Source organism: Danio rerio, chromosome 4 (genome assembly GCF_052040795.2).
Source record: "Danio rerio strain M-AB ecotype USA chromosome 4, GRCz13ab, whole genome shotgun sequence".
NCBI lineage: Eukaryota > Metazoa > Chordata > Actinopteri > Cypriniformes > Danionidae > Danio > Danio rerio.
The window spans coordinates 46,838,240-46,850,365 of record NC_141024.2 but is presented as its reverse complement, the minus strand read 5'-3'; positions in this window follow the sequence as shown (position 1 = coordinate 46,850,365).

The following is a 12,126-nucleotide window of genomic DNA, read 5'->3' as shown; positions in this document are numbered from 1 at the left end:
TGGCTCCACTGAGTGACACTGACATGAATATTCATGAGATTCTTCAGACTGTATGTGTGTTCTGAAGTCAACACAAACCACGAGCTGAAGATACCTGTGCAGTTTCTCTAAGCTCAAGTGTGTTGAAGGAAGATTTAAAGAAGGTACTTCACATGAAATCTGAGAGGTCTCTGAAGAATATTTAGAAAAATGTTGAACCTATAAATAAGATTAGAGTTTTATATATAAATGCGTACACCTCATACAGATCTCTCTGTTATATTATTATTACTATTTTCTATAGGATGCTGTTCATTAATATTCAATGAGTGTGTTTATACAATAGATTAGTCAGTACCAAAGGCAAAACTGTAACTAACTGAACAAAATAACTGAAGATCACAGTGAAGAGAAACAGCACACACAAATGAATAATGTTTAAACAGAGGAAAAATTAAGAAAACCATTAAACAGCATTACATTTAGTTAAAATGTTGTAGTTTGTCATTTATTCATTGTTTGCAACACATAATTTGAATGTACATGTGTTATCTCTCTATTTCTGAAGGTGTATTCAAACTCTTATTTTAATAGTCTATACTCGCTATTAGAGTTGGGGATCGTTTGGGTTTTTTTCGATACCGGTGCCAAATCGATACTTTTAAAATGAGACCGTGCCAAAACGGTGCCTGAACCGATACTTCACAAAAGCCACAAAATGATGGTGGATGAGGATGACTCAAGAAAAACGCAATTTTATTCAACAAAAAGTTGAATGTTTGAAATTAAACATTAAACTAAAAGTGTAAAGTATATATAAATATATAAGTAAATGCAAAACACAACAACAAATATGCCACCTAACCCAGCAACAATAATTTAACTGCTTCAATTTTTAGCAGTTCTTTTGCAGAAATATCACCATATTTGCCTTTTCTGGCAAAATACGACACCTTTCCTGACTTATTGTATGGCCTGCACAGGAAAAACCCTCTCAGAAGGTGTAGATGAGGCCTGCACACAAAGGTATGTGTTTGAAAGAGCAGACAATATGGGAAGACTGTCCCTCTTTCCCCACCACTAAGTTACATGGTCTTGTCCTGATGAGGTTGAAGGTAGACCTTGGTAGATTGTAATCTCATTATGGGCCTGTTCAGCTACGGTGACGGGATCACTTCTTGATGTTGTTGCCTGAAGTAATTCTCAGTCCTCATTCTCAAACAGCTCTTCCAGGGCTGACTTCTTGGCAAATATCTTGTGATATGGAGACTGGCAAAAAGAGACAAACTTGTTTCAAAATTTATTTATTTTTTTTATATATATATATATATATATATATATATATATATTAAAGTATATTTATATAATATACTGTATTAAGTTTATATTTAAGCATTTCAATGATACTTACATGTTCCTCTGTATTCAGTGACTCATCCTCCTGATTGTCATCCAATCTATCTTCAGATTCTTCCTCAAAGTTGTGCTCCATTAGAAGCTGGAGAAATGATGTTGCACATATTAACAGCAATACTTTCAAAGTACTGATGAACATAGTCTCCTCTTCAGCCACTTTAAAATGCTCCTCCAGCTTAGCCAGTATGGGAAAAATTTGGCCACATGTGGGAGACTTTTCACTGGATAAACAGAGGGTTGAGATGTACAAAAGCTTCATGTTTTTAACAAAATCCTCTGCTATTTGGAAGTCATCATTTGTGAGTCTTTCCAGTCTGAGGCAAAAAATAAAATCTTAAGATAAAAATAAAAAACTACTTTTACTGTTCATTGTTTCATAACCATGAACTGATCTTTTTTTCTATTACTTGTCTTTCTCCATTGTCTTCCTGAGTCGTTGGTCAAGTGATGCTGCCTGGATGGCCGGGTACTGCTCTAAAAATCTTTCCACCATCAAGAATAGGGAGTTCCAGCGTGTTCTGACATCCAGAATCATGTTATGTTGTGGCAGATCTGAAACACGAATGCAAAATTTTAATTACAATCTACTGAAGAAGAAGAATATGGAAGAAGAACAGGAGTCGAGCACAGCTCAGCTTGCATTGACACAGCATAGACAGAAGCAACGCCCTTGTCCCCTCAATTGTTTACCCGTGTTTTCTGTTGTCCCACCCTACACAAAGAAAATGAATGCTTGAAAAGATACTGGCAGCAGAGCTGTGACAGGGGGAAGTGTATTAGCTGCCAAATGACGTAATTCAAAAAGCTTCCAGCATCTGGTATTCCCAGGCGGTCTCCCATCCAAGTACTAACCAGGCCCGACCCTGCTTTACTTCCAAGTTCAGATGAGATTGGGCATTTCTTTTATTTTCTTTTTCTTTTTTTTATTCAAAAAATCACATTACATTAACATTTAAATACTTCAAGAAATTTCACAAAACAAATACATTAAAATAAACATTCTTCATAAAATAACATCCTCTTTGGGCATTTTCCACTTTAAACCATTTAAAACATTATACACTTCATCATTAAACACATCATAAAAGCTTGGTAACATGTCTTCTCCTTTAAAATACCAGTACAGTCTTTCTATGTATCTTTCCATTTTTCGTTTTAGTACATTCCACACATTTAAAACAACTTTTTCCTGTTTTGCTACATTTCTTCTTTCCCACACACATTTTTAATCATCATTATAAGAAGATTTACAAACTTTTTGTTTTTGTTTTCCATATTCCATCCGAACATCACCAGAGTATTCCATTCCAATTGTTCTTCATCCCAATCTTTCAATAAATCTTTTAGCATTTTTTGGCATTTCATGTAAAAACATTCTAATTCTTTACAGTATAAAAACAGGTGTAAAATTCCTTCATCTTCTTGAAAACAAACCTTACATGTTGCATTTGGTTCTCTCTGTATCTTTGTTAAAATGCACTCAGTAAAAATTGCCTTGTGTCTTATAAAATATTCAAAACATTCCAATCTTGTTTCTATTATTTTCCCTCTCATGTTTTTCCATATATTTTCCTTTTTCACACTATTCAATCTTTGTACCCAAAAGTTATTTGCTATAGGTTCTTGAAATACACTATCTCTAAAATAAACATAAAAGTCTTTCAGTAAACAATCTTTAAAATCACAAAGCTTTCCTTTTAAATAGACATGTATGATTTTTTCATTCCCACCTTCTTCCATATTTTCTATTCTTGTAATCCATTCTTTTGGTATGGCACCTTTGACCATTTCAAGTTTATTTTCTATTTCCTTTACACTGTATTCCTCTTTAGCTTCTTCCATTATGTCTACTATATATTGCTTAGTTAAAAATCCCTTTTTGAATTCATAAAGAACATCCCTTATTCTTAAAATCCCCACATACATCCATTTTTTAAAAAATAGTTCCTTCCCTTCTTTTAAAATACTTTTATTTAAAAACAAAGGTTGATTTAATAAGTTTTCTCTTCCCTTTACTTGGTAAAATACTCCGTCTAAAAATTTCCCCCATGCACTTAAAATTTCTTGATAAAACCCTGGTAACTTTTCCGTCATCCAGTTTTTTGTTTTTAACCAAAGAATGTCTTCTCCTAAGTTAAAATTGCCAACTTTGTTTAAAAAATATTTCATAACCTTTTTCCATTCTGTTGAGTTCTCCTCTTGTAAAAGCTTTTTAACTATTTTGTCTCTAAGACAATTCTTCCTTTGTTTAATATCCATCAATCCTATCCCTCCTTCTTCTGTTGCTCCTATTATTGTATTGTACGCAATTCTTGGGGGTTTCCCCTCCCATAAAAAATCTTGAACACACTTTTTCAATCTCCCTTCTATCCAACATGGCATTTCTGTTATATATAATTTATACCATAGCTTTGATGTCATTAAAACATTTAATATTAAGACTTTCCCCTTTAAGCAAAGTTTACTCATCCTCCCTTACAAAACTCTTGTACTTTTTTCAAGGCTTCTTTTACACTCTTTTTATCCTTCACTATTATAGTTGTATCATCAGCATACTGGTATATTTTTCCTTCATCCTCCTCTTCTTCTATTTTTATTCCTTTAATTTTAGTTTCTTGTTTTATTGCTAACCCTAAAGGTTCTGCGATTAGGGAATATAATAGTGCTGAAAGAGGACATCCTTGTCTAATCGATCTCGTAATTTTAAAACAATCTGTTAAAAAACCATTACATTTTACTTTTGTTAAAGCCCCTTTATAGAAATAATATAATTATAGAAATAATAAAATTCTCTCCAAATCCAAATGTTTTGAGTACATCAAATAAGTAAGTATGTTCTACTCTGTCAAAAGCCTTTTCAAAATCTACACTAATTAAAAAACCATTCATCTTCTTTTCTTGTATATAGTCTATTGTGCTTTTAATACTCATTGTTACATCTGCTATATCTGTCCCTTTTATTGCATATGCTTGATTTGATTTAATTAATTTAGGCATTACTTCCTTTAATCTATTCGCTAAAACTTTTGCTAAAATCTTTAAATCTGTATTCAACATTGTTATTGGTCTATAATTTTGTAATTCAGTTTTTGCTCCTTTTCTTTTCTATATTAACTTCATTAATCCCATCCCCATTCTTTCATTCATCTCTTTACATTTAAAAATTTCTTTAAAAACTTCTTTAAGTATTCCTTTTATAATATCTTTAAAAACAATATAAAATTCATTTCCTATTCCATCTACACCTGGACTTTTTATTTAGTTGATTTATTGCAATTTTAATCTCTTCTTCTTCTATTTCTCTGTCACATTCTTTGTTGTCATCTTTTTCTAGTTTTATTTTTATATAATTTAGAATCTTCCCTTCTTTTCATCAATACATTTTGCTTTAAATAGATCTTCATAAAAATGCTTGATTTCTTCTAGTATTTCTGTTTCCTTTCGCAATTTTTCCATTTCTCCCTTTAATTCCTTTAGTATTCCTGCTTTACCTCTTTGCTTCTCTAAATCAAAAAAAATTTTCGTGCATTTTTCCCCTTCTACTGTGTATTTAGATCTGCTCCTCAGCATTGCCCCCTTATATTTGTCTTCTTCTAAATCTCGTAATTTTTGCTCTATTTCTTTGATTTTTTCAATGTCTTTATTTTCTTTGTTTAATTCTTTTTCTAAGGATCTTTTAACTTCTTTTTCTGTATACTTTTTACATCTTTGTAGTACTGCGCAATATTTGATTGTGTATTTTCTTATTTGATATTTTGTGTTTTCCCACCATATCCTTTTATCTTCATCATACATTCTATTTTCTTTTTCATTCTCTATTATTTCTTTGACTTTTTGAACATAATCTTGATTTTTTAAAATGGTTGTGTTTAAAATCCAAGTCCCTGGTCCTTTTTGTATGTTTTCTATATTCACTTTAAAATGCAAGAGCTTATGATCACTAAAACTGTTCTCTTCATACTGTATGTTTTCTATAAAATTTTCAATATTCCTAGTACATAATATAAAATCGATTCTCATTTGACATAAAATTTCCCACTATTTGTCTCCTTGAAAACTCTCTTTTTTCTCTATTCCTTTCCCTCCATATATCTACTAAACTATTTTCCTTTATTAACTCATTTAGTTCCTTTTTTCCTATATCAGATTTTAAAACCATTCCATCAGCCATATCTTGTTTTCTAAAAACAGTGTTAAAATCTCTCATCATTATTATTTTTTCAAAACCTTTTAATACTTCATTTAAAACCTCAAAAAAACTATTTTTTTGTCTTTATCTTCTGTTGGTGCATGTATATTTGCTATTATTAATTCATGTCCTTCATAGTTCACCTATATTACTTAACATTTTCCATAATTATCCCTATACACAATTCTTTTAAAGTTTAAAATATCTTTCCTTATTAAAAAAGCAACACCTCTTCCAGATTTACCATCACCATTATTATATATAATATCCCCTTGCCACAACTTTTTAAAATCATCCATTGCATGTTCTTTCCAGTTTGTTTCCTGTAAACCTATCACTTCCTTGCTTTTACATTTCTCTCTTATTTTCTCAAATTTATCTTTTCCCATCAGTCCCCTTGCATTAAAAGACACACAGTTTAAAATCATTAAAATAAATAAAAATGAAATTAAAAACCTACACATCCTCATAAAATAGAGATAAAGATAAAATATTTTAAAAACATAATTTTTCTTCATCTTCTTCCAGTCCCCTTAACACTTCATACCTATTTACATATTTAGCTCTGTTCTTTGTTAAAACTTTTTTCTTTGCCATGGCCACATTTAGTTTTACCTTAAAAGTTCTTCTTCTTAAAAATCCTTTCCACTTTGTTCTTATCCACATTTTCCATCCTTGTTTCTTCATCATTTGCCATTCCTTCAGCTTGACCAGTCTTACTTAGTTCCTCTTTTTCCACAGGGCTTAAAAAAGTTTTAAAACTGTCCCATATTTCCATTTGTGACCACTTGTCCTGTTATCTTGTCCTGATAACTGTACTTCATTCTCTTCATTTTCGTTTTCTCCTCCCTTTTTGTTAATCTTGTCCTGGGGTCCATTCTTCGTATGTGGATAACTCATTTAGTAGGATTTGGTTATCGATGATTTGACACGATCCAGGATCGTTTAGTTCTTCCAAACTCTTCTGAGAGTTGTTGTCAGCAATAGTTCTGGTAGCTCAAATCTGCTAAGGAACATTCTAATTTCATATATACAGGATTAGATCAGGTCAGTTCAAGCAATAACAGGGTTGCAAGGCAGTTGCTAAGGGGTTGCTAGGTGGTTGCTAGGCGGTTGCTAAGGTGGTTGCTAAGCAGTTGCTAGGCGGTTGCTAAGGTGTTGCTTGATGGTTGCTAAGGTGTTGCTATGTGGTTGCTAAGGTGTTGCTAGGTGGTTGCTAAGGAGTTGTTAGATGGTTGCTAAGGTGTTGCCAAGCGGTTGCTAAGGTGTTGCTAGGACGGTTGCTAGATGGTTGCTAAGGTGTTGATAGGCAGTTGCCAAAGTGTTGCTAGGCGGTTACTAAGGGTTACTCATGTGTTACTAAATTGTTTGCTAAGGTGTTGCTAGATGGTTGCTAAGGAGTTGTTAGATGGTTGCTAAGGTGTTGCTAGGGTGTTGCTAGGTGGTTTCTAAGGTTTTGCTAGGCAGTTGCTAAGCTGATACTAGGTGGTTGTTAGGCGGTTGCTAAGCTGTCACTAGGTGGTTGCTAAGCTGTTGCTAGGTGGTTGCTAAGGTGTTTTTAGGCAGTTGCTAAGCAATCACTAGGTGGTTGCTAATGTGTTGTAAGGCGGTAGCTAAAGTGTTGTTAGGTGGTTGCTAAGGTGTTGCTAGGTGGTTGCTAAGGTGATTCTAGGTGGTTGCTAAGGTGTTGCTAGGTGGTTGCTAAAGCGTTGCAAGGTGTTGCTCGGCAGTTGCTATGGTGTTGCTAGGTATTTGCTAGGCGGTTGCTAAGGCGTTTTATACCTGCTAGGGAACAGGCTAATTTCATATACAGGATTCGATCAGGTCAGTTCAAGCAATAACACGGTTGCAAGGCAGTTGATAAGGGGTTGCTAGGTGTTTTCTAGATGGTTAGAGGGAAAGGAATTGGTCATGTGCAGATTTGAACCCTAGCAGGAAAGATTACGACATTCTAAGAAAACTCTGTTGTGAAGATCAGTATCCATGGCCCCCCAGTAGGGACACTAATTACACTGAGTAACGCGTATAATAATCTATTTCAGCACCTGATAGGATGAGGTTCTTGATGGCGTTGGAGGATGGTTAGGGTGCACTGAGGCCGTGCGAAGAAATGTGAGTAGGGAAGGTAGACTGTTGGGAAGGGTTAGTAATGGAGGTGACTGCTTGGTGAAGGGATGTAGAGGAGAAAAAGGTGGGGATACTGGAAAAGGCGAAATGAGTAGGGAGAGGAAGTGCGTTAGGACTTGTAGAGTAAGACTGGGTATAAATAAGCTGGCTTGAAGAGTGATGGAGGTTAGAAGGGAAATAGAATAAAGGAGGGTTAAGAGTGGAAGGGATGACTGGATGAGTAGGGCTGGAGTTTTCACTGGAATGTGGAGCTGGAGGCCAAGGGAAGGGAATGGGAAGTCAGAGAGTGGTGTCATCCGGTGAATTGTCTATGTTTTGGAATGTTATGGTAGGTGCAGTTTGTCTTGTTCCGTGGAATTGGTTTTTATTGCTTTTCTTAGTTGCTTTCTTTGATGGTCCGGGGAGATTTCGTGCATGCGGGGCTGTGGTGGGCTAAGGATAGGGGGTGTGGCGGGAGCGAGCGGTGGGCTGAGGATAGGGAGTGTAGTGAGAGCAAGCGGTTCTGCTGTCCTGAAAGGGTGGAATTGGTGACGAGATGGATTCATAGAGTTTTAGTAGTTCCATTTTATTGCAGCAACTGCGGAAAGAGATTCCAGCATTTATGAGGGTTTGGTGGAGTTCGGTCACTGTCATCTTATTGGAAGTGAGGGATGATGATCTTGTGGAGGCGTATGAAGAAGCTGGTGAAGGTGGGTGGCGATTTGGAGTGACAGAAGATGGGGATTGTGTCCTTGCTGACGTAGAGCGGATAGGCCTTCAGCCTCTTATTGGAGCCTTGGTATCAAGTCGGCTTCCAGGCTGAGCTTGGTGTTGTTGAGCCAGGGCTGGTGTTTCAGGGAGAGCTGAGATTTTGTCTCCGTCCATGTTGCTGTCGATGATGTGAGAGTAGATTTGATGCTGTTGTTTTGTTATTTCCGCTGTTATTGTATTGCTGCTGTTGTTGTTGATTTGTTGTAGTCAGATGATGGTTTTAGAATTGTTGATGGGTTGTAGAGAGATGTTGAATTTTAGAAGCTTGTGATGGAGCTGGCGCAGTCCTGTCAAGAGCTTTCTTCGGAAAATGAAGATAAGGGAGTCATTTTTTGCCAGGCTTCTTATAGAGAGTTTGGATAAATCTGATTGGCTAACTAATGATTGTAGATGAGAGACCATCTGCAGTCAATCATATCACGTGCTTCTCTCGAAATTAGTTTGTGAAACTTCACTAAATGTAGGCTGCCATTCAGACTTAATTGTCGATTTCAAGAATACAGTTGTTGATTTCAACAACTAAACTGCTACTAGTAAAAATTGGTTTGTCCTCCACACACTTCTCAACTGTTAAATTCTATCTTCCCTCACACACATTTCTCACTTCTTGATGTAAATAGTGCAGCAGAAACACTCTGTTCTACTTTAATATCCTGCCTGAGTGAGATCTGTCCTGTCGCCAACAGACCAATGCACCCTACTCCCTCTAACCCCTGGCTGTCAGATGGTCTGGGAGAATAGTTAGTGTTGGGGTGAGGGCATGTTCTGAGATAACATTGAACAGCACCCAGGGCAACAGAGAGAGCATGGCACAAATCAAAATCCTCCACTGACCTAAGCAAGTACCAAACCCAGCTGGCATCATTAGCCTCCCAACTCCATTCGGCCGAAACCCCATACTACCATTACAAAATTAACATCACTTCAGACATCCGCAAACTATTCAGAACATTTTATACCCTGCTCTGTCCACCTCCACCAACTCCCTATCAGCTGGCCTCCTTCTTTACACACACACACAAAAAAACATTTAAATTAGCAGTCTACTTCCAACCAAATCCAACCTAAATCACCATCAAACAACACCCTCTGAAGAAAAAGACAACCTCTTCCTTCACTCCACACTGGCACATTCCCAAACACTTTTAAGCAGATGTAACGGAGGCCAGCTAGTGAACTGCTTACTCATCTGCATACATCACCTTCCCTTCAACTCCACACAATTAATACAATTCCTCAATCGAGCTGGGATCATCCACCATAACCCCATGTAGTTCGGTAAGAAATCTTAGGGTGATACTGGATGATCAGTTTTCCTTCAAAGAGAACATTGCTAACACAGCTCCATCATGCAGAGCTGCACTTTTCAACATCAGAAAAATCAGAATTTTCTTAACAGATAATGCAGCACAAATTTTAGTGCAAACTCTTGTCATTTCAAGGCTGGACCCCGACAGTTCTCTTCTAGCTGGATTCCCATCCTGCACCCTTAATCCTCTACAGATGCTCCAGAACGCTGCAGCTCATTTGGTCTTCAATGAGAGCCCATGTAACTCCTCTCTTTATCTCTCTGCATTGGTTACCACTCGAGGCTCATATCAAGTTCAAATCACTGGCACTGCACACACTCACCCTCCAAAACCTTTTCATTGACTGTTTCATGCTAGAGGAATGTCTTCTTGTAACATTTGGTGTACAATAGAGACAAACTTACAAGATATTTTACTACATGAAATTACCAAGCAGTCTGTTAATGACTTACACTGAGCATAATGGTATGGGGCGTGGGCCTGCCCTCCATGGCAACTGCTCATTGGAAGACAGTGCCATTGGGATGGAGCAAACCAGATTACTTAAAAACTGCAACAGTAAAACTTTGCTTTTTGCATTAGCTCACTCATGCTCGCTGCTACTCTCTGCCCCCTCTTGCCTTGCTTTCGGACACTGCACAGCCACTCAAACGGTCGCAAAAAACTTTCCATGCAACCTCTTAAACTTTAGGAACCGCCGAAACTGCAAAAAAAAAAAAAAACTTCTGCAAACCAACTCTCGGCAGAGTCTGTCACCCCGGTAACCCAGACAACCTCCACTCACAAGCGAGTGAATCCCAAGGACTTCACTGAAGCTGAGTCACCAATCCATCAGGAGCAGCGTGTTTTGTCGAGGCCAGTCGGCGAAGAAAACTCAAACAAATGTTGTCTCTTGGTGCTGTGGTGCAAATTGATCTTAAGCAGTTAAAGATAAGTCAAATCTTTGCTTTTGTGGTTTCTCAGGTGTGATTCTAAGATATAGTAAAAAGAGATAAAAATTAATTTGGGACGGTTGTCAATTCATTTTGCACAATTACCAGAATTAAGAACCACTGCTCTGAGGTACTCAAAATAACAAACCATCATAATCAAAATGAACTGCCTTCCTAAAGTTACTTCTCTACTTCAGTATATCCCTGTAAATATTTCTTTACAATATTTAAAACAGTTTGGTAATTTAGTCAATTAATTTCTCTGGAACAATAAGCATCCTAGGTTGCCTAGTAGAATATTGCAGCAGCCAGTTGATAAAAAGGGTTGGGGCATCCTGGCAATTATTTTATTATTACACCTTCAGGCTGAGACATATCACTCACTAGTCCATGCCTCCTGAGATAGGTCCATCTCTGTTTATGGTTGAACAAGCCATCCTACTTTCCCTTCCACCACTACAGTATATATCCATCCATCCATCTATTTATTTATTTATTTTTGTAAATGTGTCATTTTTAAGGCTGATCTCAAAAATATAATAATTTTTACTGAAAGAATTTTAGGTGCAGGCTAGGACTGTCTCTACCATTTGCAAGTAATGTTGTCCTTTTGGCTTCATAGGACATCGACCCTTAACATGCAGTGGGCGATTTGCTGCTGAGTGTGACTTAGCAGGGAAAGAAACAGCACTTGTATGTCAGAAACCATGGCGCTTGATGAAAAAGGTGTCCATCTCCAGATTAGAGGAGAGTCCTTACCCCAAATGAAGTTCAAGCAGTGGCGTTGTGAGGGGGGGGGGGGCTTTGGGGGCTTAAGCCCCTGATGTATTGTCAAAAGCCCTGATATTTTGCAATATGTTGGACTTAAATAAAAATATAAGTATATATGATAAATAATATATAAGTATATATAATGGTGTATAACATTTAATTTGTTATCTAAGTACTGAAAATTTCGGCGTACATCACGCACATTCCACCTCACGCAGTGTTTGTGTCGGGTCAGCTGTTCAGCAGTACCTGTATCTACCGGCAGGTGGGAGTGGCACTGTTGTCACATGATGTTTAAAAAAATTCCGCCACTGCACTTCATTTATTCATTATTTTGAAGAGCTGAAGTTGATGAGGTAACCCTTTCGCGAAACTGAATAGTTCTAACTAATGAAGCTTAACATTTGTTTCCACAGTATAAAATGTGTGTAGTTTTGGTGAAATAAAATAACTGTAATGGATAAAATGTGCATCATATCAATGCATACATGCAAATTAGTCAGAAAAACGTAAATTGTTCTAGCTTTCTAGATATGATATAGATATCTAGGCATATTTATCTAGATATGATATAGCCAGTCACATCTGTTTCTGTAATAGTTAAATCACAGTGAGCCCATGGATCTAGCATATTGTATAGCTATATTCTACT